The sequence below is a fragment of the Pygocentrus nattereri genome, chromosome 12, assembly GCF_015220715.1.
Source record: "Pygocentrus nattereri isolate fPygNat1 chromosome 12, fPygNat1.pri, whole genome shotgun sequence".
NCBI lineage: Eukaryota > Metazoa > Chordata > Actinopteri > Characiformes > Serrasalmidae > Pygocentrus > Pygocentrus nattereri.
The window spans coordinates 4,793,889-4,806,860 of NC_051222.1; positions in this window are offsets into that span (position 1 = coordinate 4,793,889).

Sequence of the window (12,972 nt, forward strand, 5' to 3'; positions counted from 1 at the left end):
TTCATTGGAATTGGGGTTGTATGTGTGGATAAGCAGAGAGGGGGTACGCAGCAGGAAGTTTAATGTCTGAGGGGGGACCGGACTGTAAAATGTTTGGGAACCACTGCTCAACACTATATGGTTGGGGGTCATTTTGTTTACTTTTGTTAGATTCACCGCAGCTCTGGTGGTGGTTGTTGTGTTTAATTATTGCCCTAACAGTGGATTTGAGCAAGTAACTATTTTATGTATCTACTGGCTGATTTATGAAGATCAACACACTTGTCTCATTTCATTTGTGTTTTCTCTAATCTCTAATCCCATGTTGATGAAAGACTAAGGCACATGTGTCAGACTTCAGTGCAATGCCTCAAAAAAACACATGCGAGTCAACTCATTGGCTACTTAGCAAGGCCTTCATGAGTTAAACAAGAAATTTGTGATCAGTGTTCAACAAGAGGCATGATGTCATTGCGACACGGTTAGTCACAGTATGTGATGGTTACTCCACCATTAACTTAGTACCAAATATGATACAACACCAATTCCAATGAAGTTGGGATGTTGTGTAAAACATAAATAGAAACAGAATACGATGATCTGCCTTCCGCCCAGTGACCGCTGGGATAGGCTCCAGTACACCCCAACGACCCTGAGAAGCGGCTTAGAAAATGTATGTGTGTGTGTATCTGTATGTTTACAGTACATAATAATTGCTAATTTCATTTTCATCACTTGCTTAATACCGTGATATTGTGAAAATTTACCAATAGTGATTAATAGTGAATAATTATTTGATCTATATTTTAATTGCTTTTTAGTTAAAACCCTAAATTTAAAGAGGACACTCTTGGTTTTATGGCCAAGTGTGTCCTGAATTTCATTTTCAGTGTGGGCTGTTAAATCCAGCCCAAAGGTATCCCACTTATTCACCCCTAGATCTGTAGTACTCAGAACGGTAGTGGACATGTTATGTGTTATGCTTTACTGGTCTTACAAGAAAAACTAATTTTGCTGCCAAATTTGCCAATATGGGAGCAGCACAGTGTCACCAGTCTGGGGCAATGGAGTGTTAAGTACCTTCCCCAAGGTCAGGATCAGGTATACCTAGTAAGTTTTGGGATTTGAACCCACAACCTTCTGGTTGATGGCTCACTTTCTCCCACCCATAGGCTACCAGACACCTTGTAGATGAAATGAAATTCCCTTTCCATGGCCTGTATCTACATATTTTACCGTCTTTGAGATTTGTTGTTAGCTCCTCAGCCCGTTGGTTCTGGTTCATCTTCTTCAGGAATAGTAAGTGTGACCTCTACAACTCTGCTGTGTCCATATCTCTGCATCTGGATCTATCTTATCCACAGTGTCAGGTCTGTCTGCCTTCTCCAGAAGAGCCTTTTTGATGGAGGTGAATCCTTCCACACCATTAATCAGATGCCACTGGAATGTTTTTGGTCTTCTTGCCCAAAGTTTTGAAGAATGTACAGCAACACTTCTGGATTTGTTGCCATCTTAAATAGCTGGAAATGAAGAGAGACAACAGATTGGAGTATAATAGACTGTTCTGGTGACTGAAAGGAAAACAGGAACATGTCACAGTAAGTGTTTCTAAAAATAGACCATTTGTTGTTTAAAGGAATCAGCTTTAAAAAACACTCAATGTATATGTTTAGTGTCACAAGAAATTTTAATGTTTACTGAAAAAAGGTTTTGCATAGTCATTTTGTTGCCAAGAACATGTTCCAAAAAAATTTGAGACAGGGCAACAAAAGGCTGTTAAAGTTCTGTGATATGCTAAAAAAACACCTGGCGGTTGATTGTCAACAGGTCAGTAACATGACTGTGTATAAAAGAGCATCTCAGAGAGGGTGAGTCTTTCAGAAGTGAAGTCAAATGGCGTTCACCACTTCTGCACAATCAAGAATGTTTCTCAACATAAAATAGCTAAAAAGAACTTTTGCTTTTCATCAACTACAGTACATAATATCATTAAAAATTTCAGAAAATATCATTCAAAATTCAAACTCTCTGTATGCAAGGGACAAAGCAGAAAACCAGTATTTGCTGGCCATGATCTTTGGGCCCTCAGTTGTCACTGCATTAAAAACAGACATAATTCTGTACAGGAAATCACTGCATGGGCTCAGAAACACTTCTGAAAACCACTGTTTCATCACTTCATCCACAAGTGCTGTTAAAACTCTAAATCACAAAAAAGAAACCAAATATAAACTGGATCCAGAAATGCTGCCACCTTCTCTGGGCTCATATAAAATGGGCTGAGTGGAAGTGGAAAGGTGTTCTGTGGTCCGACGATTCAACATTTAAAAACTCTTTTTGGAAATCATGGACACTGTGTTCTCTGGGCTGAAGACGTCTTTTTCAGAGAAGGCCTTGATTATTTCAGCAAGACAATGCCAAACCTAATTCTCCATGTATTACAAGAGCAAGGCTCTGTATTAAAAAGAGTCTGGGTCTAAGCTCACCTGCCTGCAGTCCAGACCTGTCAACACTGATAACATTTGACACATTATGTAATGAAAAATATGACAAAGGAGACCTTGAACTGATGAGCAGCTGAAATCCTGTATCAAACAAAGACAGGACAACATTTCACTTTCAAAACTACAGGAGCATCTCCTCAGTTCCCAAACACAGAGTGTTGTTAAAAGAAGGGATGATGAAACATAGTGGTAAACACTAGTGGGGGGCAGTCGTGGGCTGGAGGTTAGGAAACCAGCCCTGTGACCAGAAGATTGCCAGTTCGATCCCCTTAGCTGACAGTCCATAAGTGAAGTACCCTTAAGCAATCCACCTAACCCCTGATTACTCCCCAGGCACAGAGGATAGGACTGCCCACTGCTCCGGGCAAGTGTGCTCACTGCCCCCTAGTGTGTGTGTGTGTGTGTGTGTGTGTGTGTGTGTGTTCACAAGTGTGCATGTATGTGGGTGTTTCTCTGCACGCATGGCTTAAGTGCATAGGTCTAATTTCACAGTGACAAATGGTTGTAAATGCTATTCTAAGTAGAAAGCCATGAGTGTAGAGGAGAAAGAACCGAGTAAACGTTTAAAGTCACAAAAACTGAGATAGAGAAGTGCCTCAATGCACCAAGCAGCAGACAGTATAAAGCAACGCTGTGGCTGGTGAACTAATATTAATGCAATAATTAAGGTTAACTGATATAGTGACTAAGGTCAGTCAATACAGTAAGTACAATGAACTAAAATAAGAAAATTTATATAGTAACTAAGGTTAACAAATGTATTAATTATGGTTAACTAATAAAGTAACTAGGAGTAATAAATAATTAATATAGTAACTAACTTAGATTGACTAATACACTAAGGTTCATTATAAATAATAGCAATAATAATACATGTACACAATAATTGTAAAAATATTTTTTAATTAAATGTATTATTATAATTATTATTAATAATAAGAACAACATGGTTACTATCAGTGATAATGATAGCATAGTCCTGGCTTGACTGCCCACTGACATGTAGGTGGTGTAATGCAAGACGAGACTTTACTGCTGTAATAAGTGGCTGTGGATGTGTTTGTGTGTCGTAGGTGCTATTCTGTGCAGGGCTGTGTGTGTTAGTCTGTGTGGATTTATGGTCAGACGTCAAGTAGAGTAGTTGGAAGTGAGCTGCCTGTTTCCCGACTGTTTCCGCGAGCCCTGGCTGGTGGACAATGTGCTCCATAAAGAGCTTTCGCTGAAAGCAAGTTTCCCATGATAAAAAAATGAAAAGGACTCTGATCACCTTTTTTTCTTTCCTGATTAACTGAAGAGGCCAAAACTCTCAGATCCTTCACTGATGTCCCCAAATGTGTGAATTTATTTGTAAAGGTGGTAAAAAAATGAAGAACAAGAACAGAAAAATAACCTGCACAGATTCCCGACTCTCATTCTGATCACTGTGGCGTTCGCGTTTGAATGGAGTATCAGAATTTTATTATCCTGTGAGCTCACACTGGGCCATCTACAGTCTTCTGCAAATGATGCCATATAATCCAAATTTGCTTGATATTTTGATTTGTTTAAATAATAAGGTCAAACTTTGATGGATAAAAACTATTACATAAACATTGTTAGGCGTCTGCTACCTGAGCCTGATGGGCCCTTCAAAATATCAGATAGACATTTTCACGTCCATCATCAGGCCAGGTTCAGCGGTGATTTTTATTACATTGTAAAAACTAATTTGGTTGAAACTTTAAAAGGTAAGGCTTTAAGTAATGGAGCTCACATGATAAGCAACCTGTTAACTTATGATCACAAATTCGGTGAACTTAAAATAGTAAAACAGGAAGTTCACTTACTTTTATCAGTTAAAATGATTTTTTTTTACAGTGTTATTACAGAAATTCTCTCTTCTATTTAGTAGAGTTATAGTCTAGAGCTGCACTGATGAGGATGAGGGTCATCAAGCTGAGCTGAATCATGTGAAAAGTTAGTGTTAAAAAGTTCTGGGCTGGTTAAACATTTTCAGGGCTGTAGCTCCTGGAAACAAAAGACCAGGCGACACCCCTGTTCAGTATCCGCTTTGCTGCATTACCATTAGTTCAAACCTCCACTAAGTTGAATTTAAGAACCCGTATATACAAACACACAGAACACCTTGAACTGTACAAGCATGTTCTACATTACATCACTCATTCATATTCAGACTGAATATTCATACTTAATAAACTCACTCTGTGAAATCCAGTGCAGGAAAAACAGTTCCTCTTCTCTGATGGTATCCGCTTAAAGTTGTTTCCGTTTTCTTTCACACAGTGGCAACAGAAAAATAGACCACACTTCCTCTCTCTGTCTTCCCCCTCCCCCCTCTCTGTCTCTCCATCTTCCTCTCTCCCTCTCTCTCTCTCTCTGTAAAGTTGAACCATAGAGTGGATACTGGCATTTTAACACTGCGCTTTAAGAAGCCATTGTAATTTCATATTTTTCAGGCCCAGTACACTTGCTAATATTTATGTGGTCCAACAGCTTGTCTCCTCTCAGGTGTTTTACCAGCATCAATCTGCTCGTGTGGATCAGATTTGCTCCAAGTGACCCCTGGAAGGCTGAGAACAATCAAAGGTGTTTGTGTTGAACGTAGTAAATGCTCCCCATCTAATACAGTTGCATTTCGCTCAGACAGTGTTCCAGAGATCCCCTTATTACACTGCTTTCCAGAACATTGTGAAGCAAGAATTCTGTTCTTTCTTTAGTTCGTTTCCATCCATGTCTGTCCACAGGTCGCTTTGATCTCAGTGTTCACTCACTCAGCTGTTCACATTGTGGTGCCTGCTGGATACGTGGTATGAAGGATCTGGTGAAGAGTTGTCTGTGGCCAGCATCCATGCAGTACCAAACTGTGTTCTCCAAAGAGTTTTTTATCTGTTGAAGATGCAAAGGTTTATCCTCCTGGATTGTCTCCACATGCTTTCATAAATTTTCTACAGCAAAGGTCTCTGTGGTATGGAAGGGTAAATGGTCAGATTTCTTTTGTATGTTAATGCTCTGAAGCTGAATCTTTTAGTTAGCAATATCTTCTGACTTCTGAATCTTCTGTAATGCATATTGTACTTATTAGTGTTCTTGACATTTGTCTAAAATATCCTAATTGATTGCACTAATGTTTAGAATTTAATAATGTGCACTCTTACAGAACCTTTGAATAGCCATCTTTAGTCAAGACAATGATTCTATATAGAATCATGAAAACTTAAAGAACCATTTGTTTAAACCTTAAGTCTAAATGGATAGGACACCTATTTCATTTTACCTTCCCTGTTAAAACTAGGGAAATGGCTATTTTAATTAGAAAAGGTATTCCTTTTAGACATAAGACTACTATTTCCTCAAAAGATGGTAGACCAGTTTTGTTTAATTTTGAATAAAGTTCAGTTTAATTTTGTTGTAGACCAATTAATGGATAAATCCTCAAGCCATAGAGGACCTGATTCAGCTGCATGCACAGTGCTGAAAACATTTATTAAGAATATGAATAACTCAGATTTATGGAGACTACTAAATCCTATAGCTAGAAAGTATTCATATCACTCGTTGGTGCATAATGTGTATACTCAAATTGATTATTTCTTGGTTGATGGAAGGCTGATACCCCACAAATAATTTCAAATACCATGCAATCACTATTTCTGACCACTGCCCTGTCACATTCTCATTGAAAGTGTGCAAAGCTAATAGGCCACAAAGAATGTGAAGAATGAACCCGCAGATACTCTTAGATGAGGAGTTGTATGAATACCTGAACCTAATGAATACCTAAAACGCATATTGCTCTTTACTTTGAAACTAACGATACTCCCGACATCTCCCCTAAAATTCTATGGGAAGCGTTCAAAGCTTACTCGAGAGGTTGCATCCGTAGAAAAGCAGTTTTATAGAACAAAAAGTACTGGAAGAGCAGATATATAAACTGGATAAGCAGAATGCAGAAAATCCATCCAAGGAAAAATTTAGAGAACTTTTGGCACTGAAATATAAACTTAACAAATTAACTTCAGCCAAAATAGGAAAGGCGTGTTTGTACGTAAAACAAAAACATTTTGAATTCGGTGATAAACCACATAAATTGTTAGCTAGTCAACTACAAAAATTTGAAAATGATCGTGTCATACATAAAATTAAATCAGATTCAGTTGAAATGCTCGTATCACATGCAGACATAAACCAAAGATTTCTGGAGTATTATGAGGCTTTGTACACGCCTGAAAACAAGTCATCACCGTCCCTTGTGCAGGACTTCCTGGGTCGTTGTAAACTCCCTACCTTGAGCCGGAAGGATCATAAACAGATCAATGCAATAATAAGTTGATAACAAGTGAAGAAATTGTAGAATTACAACTCTCAAAGCTGGTAAATCACCAGGTCTAGATGGCTTCTGTAATGAATTTTACAAGAAATTCAGTAACCTGCTGGATGTAAGATGTATAATCATTCATTTACTGATGGAAGTTTGCCATCTAACTAAATAAAGCAGTTATAAATTTAATACCCAAAAAGGGCAAAGACCCAGAAGAAGTGAGATTATATAGACCCATCTCACTGTCATCAAAAAAATGTAGGCAAATCCCTCTCTAGAAGACTCAGCCCGTTTCTTGATCGCTTAATACACCCAGATCAAACAGGATTTATACCTAATAGGGACTCGGCCTTCAACCTTAGACGACTTTATAATATTATATACTCCAAGAGACTACCTGGGGAAGATCTGGTAGTAACGCTGAAAGGCATTTGATCGCATTGAGTGGTGTTATCTGGTTTTAGTGCTGAAGACATTTTAAACTAGGCGAGGTATTTACCTCATGGATTAAACTGCTATACTGCAACCCTACAGCTAAAATACTCACTAACTCAACCATCTCTCCGCACTTTAAAATGTTCAGAGGGACTAGACAAGGCTGCGTACTTAGTCCAATGTTGTTTGCATTGGCTGTTGAGGTTTTAGCGGAGACTTTTCGATTACACCCAGATACCTACGGTTATAATACAATTTATACTACAAATAAAATTTCCTTATATGCTGATGATATACTTCTGTATATAACATGTCCTGCATTGTCTCTTCCAGTGCTACTCAACTTAATTGACTTATTTGGTACATTTTCAGGATATAAGATTAATTGGGGAAAGAGTGAACTAATGTCTATAGGGACTATAGATTTAATTTTTCTTCAAAGTCTACCATTTAAAAGTGTGTCGGATGAAACCTATTTGGGAATTACAGTGACAAAAATTCGATAAGAATATGATTCAGTTAGTAGATAAATTAAAGAACAAACTTCAACTTTGGCGATTGCTGCCATTATCACTCTTGGGCAGAGTGAATACCATAAAAATGGTTTTCTTACCTCAAATACTATATCTTCTGCAACGATTACCGATATTTATACCCAAATCATTTTGAATTTTATATGGAACTACAAGACTCATAGAATAAAGATGGCCCATCTTTGCAAAAGCAAGAAATGGGGAGGCCTTACCCTTCCAAATTTCATGCTCTACTATTGGGCAGCAAATATCTGTTTTATAAAAATTTGGATTGATGATAATGCAGGGATGTATGACTCGTTAGAAATGGAAAGGGAAGATTTTTGGCCCTACAATGTTGGAGCAATATTCCCATCTCCCACTTCAATTCACAAATCTTACTACAGTTTCAATCCTATCATTACGAATACAACTCGTATTTGGAAGCAGGTTAAACATTACTTTAGTTTCTTTGCTAACACCTGTCTTAAATAACCCATCCTTTGTTCCATCAACTTGAGAGAAAGCTTTTGAACACTGGAATAATCTAGGGATCCAAAATATTGGAGATTTGTATATCAGTGGGGTCTTTGCATCTTTTCAGCAACTGCAGGTAAAATTTGGTCTACCAAATACCAATTTCTTCAGATATCTCCAAATTACACATTACGTGTGAAGACACATTACTCATTTCAAATTTTTATTTTTGCTTGTTAAAAGTACAGAGAGTCCAGTGCTCTGTTTAGACTAAACCAGGTTTTCCATCAAACTGTACAGGAATTATTTCAACACTGTCAGTGAATCATACTATGCATCTGTTTTATGTAAAATATGTAAATGTCTGCATTTTTTTTATTTATGGCTTTTAAGCCTCTTTTTTGAGCTGAATTTGTCATATAAACGTCATTGAGAGCAAGTATTTTCATGTATATTTTATCTGACCCCCCCTACAAAGAGCTTCAAAATTCCACTCTCACTGATCAGACACATCTAGTAACTGCACACACCTAGAAACAGTCCCCCTAAGACCCCTCAAAAATAAACATCACCTTTTAAACTGCAGCCAAGTTCACCCTCTAAACAACACAACTCAAAATGGTCCATAAAATGCACCAAAAATATATCAATAACTGCACGAATGAAATTTCATCTGTTAATAAAATTAGAATATTTTATGAAACACAGAGGATATTTAGAGAATACATACTATCAGATTATCTGATCAAAGAAAGAAACACCTTAACAATGTACAAACTCGGTGATCATAATGTAGAAACAGAGAAAGGCTCCATAAGAAACACCACAGGCCCAAAGAAAAACAATGCTGTGATCAATGCACCTCAGAACAAACAGAAACCGAAACGCCACTTTCTCTCCTCATGCAGCAGAAATAAAGATCTCAGAGAAGACTATTATAGCTGAGTTTGAACTGAGATCCATCATTAGACGAGAAAATGATTAAACCTGAAGATTTAATGCTCGTGTTCAGGAGAGACACCAGGACATGTTAAACTATCAGATAAATGTGTTTACAGCTGTTACACACAGAGAAAAGACTGAAACACAACATTAAATTTTGTTATTTATTTAACTGTGTGTGTGTGTGTGTGTGTGTGTGTGTGTGTGTGTGTGTGTGTGTGTGTGTGTGTGTGTTTAGAGTGGAACATGGAGGTGAGATGAGAATCAGACCAGGACTGAAGAAATGTAAGCACACACACACACATTCACTCACTCTCTCTAATGTCTCTTCTTGTGTGCAGATTCCTGTGAGTTCACTCTGGATCCAAACACAGTGAACAGATTTCTCTCTCTGACTGACGGGAACAGGAAGGTGGAGCGTGTGAGATCTCACTCATATCCTGATCATCCAGAGAGATTTAATGAGTGGTATCAGGTTCTGTGTAGAGAGAGTCTGACTGGACGCTGTTACTGGGAGGCTGAGTGCAGCGGAGGGTTGTTGGCTGAAATAGCTCGGACAAATAATGATAAATCAATCGGCAGGAAAGGAAGCAGTGATGACTCTGAGTTTGGAGGGAATGAAAAGTCCTGGATTCTGAGCTGCTCAAATACCATAAGAAGAGCACGGATCTCTCTGCTCCTCCCTCCAGCTCTGGGAGAGTAGGAGTGTATGTGGACTGTCCGGCCGGCTCTCTGTCCTTCTACAGCGTCTCTGATGATCAAACACTGACGCACCTTCACACGTTCAGCACCACATTCACTGAACCGCTCTGCGCTGGGTTTACAGATTATAATGACTCCTCAGTATATGTGTGTGAGATAGAATAACATCCTGTGTGTGTGTGTGTGTGTGTGTGTGTGTGTGTTCTCTACACAACTAGAGCTCATAAACTTCACAAATCATTTACTTCAACAAATAGAAAATTGGATTGTCTCTCTCTGCCTATCTCTTACTCTGTCACTATCTCTCTCTCTTTCTGTCTCTCTCTCTCCCACACACTCTCTCTGTCCGTCTCTCGCAATCTCTGTATCTCTCTGTTTTTAACAATTGTACTTTTCCCCTGATTTCCACTTGTAATGCTTGTGTGGTTTTATTTAAACAATCGTTGATTTTTACATGATCATTTTTTATCTTCTCTTTATTCTTTATAATTAAAAAGCCTTTTAATGTTACTGTGCTGGGCGGCACGGTGGTGTGGTGGGTAGCACTGTTGTGAGGAGGGCCTGGGTTCGATTCCCTGGCCGGGTGACTGGGGTCCTCTCTGTGTGGAGTTTGCATGTTCTCCCCGTGTCTGCGTGGGTTTCTTCCCACAGTCCAAAGACATGCAGTCAGGCTGATTCGACATGCTAAATTGCCCGTGTGTGTCTGTCTGCCCTGCAATGGACTGGCGACCTGTCCAGGGTGTATCCTGCCTTTTGCCCAATGACCACTGGGATAGGCTCCAGCACCCACCCACGACCCTGAGGGAGGAGCAGCTTAGAAAATGGATGGATGTTACTGGGCCTTCAGGACTGCTATATGTAAATGAGCTCTGTTCTGACTGGCTGTGCTGTATTCTGCCTCATTTAAAAAGCAGTTCAGTCTCTTTCTCTGATTTGGAGATGATGTAGATGGAGATGATGTACAGAATCAAAGGCATATCTACAATAAACCACCTATTAAACTTACAATTATGTACATTTCATAAATTCTGTGTTTATAAAACCCATATCTCATTCATTTCCATCTGTATAGACAATGTGAACTGAGTTTAAAGAAAAACTAAGCCATCTTTCAGGTTAGCTTGTGGCTAGTGGTTTAGGTCATGGTTAGTGTTTTATTTCACAGCTAACAGGTTAGCTCATGGCTATCAAGTTAGGTCATGAATAGCCCGCAGCAGGATAGATTGCACCTAGTGGATTAAGTCAAGGTTAGCAGGTTATTTCGTGGCTAGCGGGTTATCTTATGGCTGGTGAGTTAGGTCAAGAGATGAAATCCAGTAAACATTAGTTGCTTATTTGTTTTGCAAGCCCATCAGTACTTTCTCTCCTCCACCGGCCGCTCTTCAAGGCCCAGTTCATTTATTTGATTTCCAGTCAAAAAGCAGAAACAATATGTGCACAATAGCTGCAACAACTAAATATATCAAAATTTTCTGTGTTTAGTGTTTCCACATGTTGCCTGTATTGCAACTTACATTCTTTTTGGAGACTGGTTTTCAGTTCTTCAAAATTTTCTGCAGGCATATTTAACCAATTTAATCTTTTGTACCTGGCTCAATCTGCCTAACTGACAAAAGTAGATCAAACAGCTATATCTAGATTTATCAATTAACCCAATGAAGTCTGTCACAATGTCCCACCCACAGCGTTACTGGATTGGTCCAAACTTAACCACAAGTCAAGTGAAACTGCTTAAACTCTCTTTGTTGTCACCTCCATGTTTGTGGGAGATTCAGGTAGCAAGCTTTGCTTTTATTAAAAGAGATGTGTTCATGTTCCTTTACATATTACACTCTTGTGGATATCTGTGAAGCTTCTCAAGCAAGAAGTAAACTAGGTGACATCACTCACTACCTTGCATATATCTTGGGAGCATCTCACACATGGAGTTGCAGCCCTGGGTACTGCATTAAAGTGGTTTGTTTTCGATTTAAAATTTTGATTCTTCTAGAGAATCCACCAAACAAGGGGTACTACAAGGCTCTATATTAGGCCCAGGTTTATTTTCTTCTTATATGATATGGTTTGGTTCTATCTTCCAAAATGGATCTTATTATGGCAACTGTAATTCTTCTTATATATGGGAATCAATCAATCATTAACGTTATGCCTCCAAATGGTTCAGAACGCAACACAACGTGGGCTGGGGTGCCCAGACTTTTGCATACGGATGTATATTTTCACACAATTTTTAATGTAAGACACTTGAGGCTGTGTATTTGTGATTTCACCTCACTTTAAATTGTGGGGAAAAAACATAGTCATGGACAACCTCTAGTAGCAGATTCCTTTAGAACACTGCTTCAAAGCCCAACCTTCAAGATGTGAAGGTTCATCCCTCTGTGTTGTATTTGGGTTTGAAGCAAGAACATGGACCATCTTGGGGACTGTGATGACCATGCTAGGAACCAGCACTTTAGAATATCAGAAGACTGCTAAACAAGATATCCATACATAAACAATCATGAGCTCAGTTGAGGTTAAGAAAGTTTGTGGGACAATACTGCAGTTGTAGTTACCACATGTACATCATAGCATCTACACAATCATTTGTGATTTTTACATGTATTGACATCTTTTGGTTTGATGTCATATATGTTAATGCGAACACTAATGAAACCAGGACTAAAACTCAACAATTAATAATTTTCTGCTTCGGTGGGAACCAAGGGAACCAAATTACAAGCATAAACACATGGATAATAGGTCATAATAGGTCAGGAAAAAGCAGTGTCTGTGTTTTAATTTGACCTTTTGGAGATTTTGGTCCATTTGGTCACTGTAGCCCTAAACAATTAGTTTACTGCCCAATGATATAAATCTCATTTACTGTGCAGTCAATGGGGTGGACAAAATATATTTTTATCCTGATAAATTATGCCACAACAACATATCTTGGATATTGTCAGTACTTGTAAAACATTAACCAACTGCCTAATTTTGTGCAAAACAGTATGACGAACATTGAATTTTATTTTTTTTTTATATAAAGCACTACTGATTCTTATTTTCCTCTGTTCCAACTGATCAGATGTCTGAAAAAATATGAACATTTCTGGAAGTA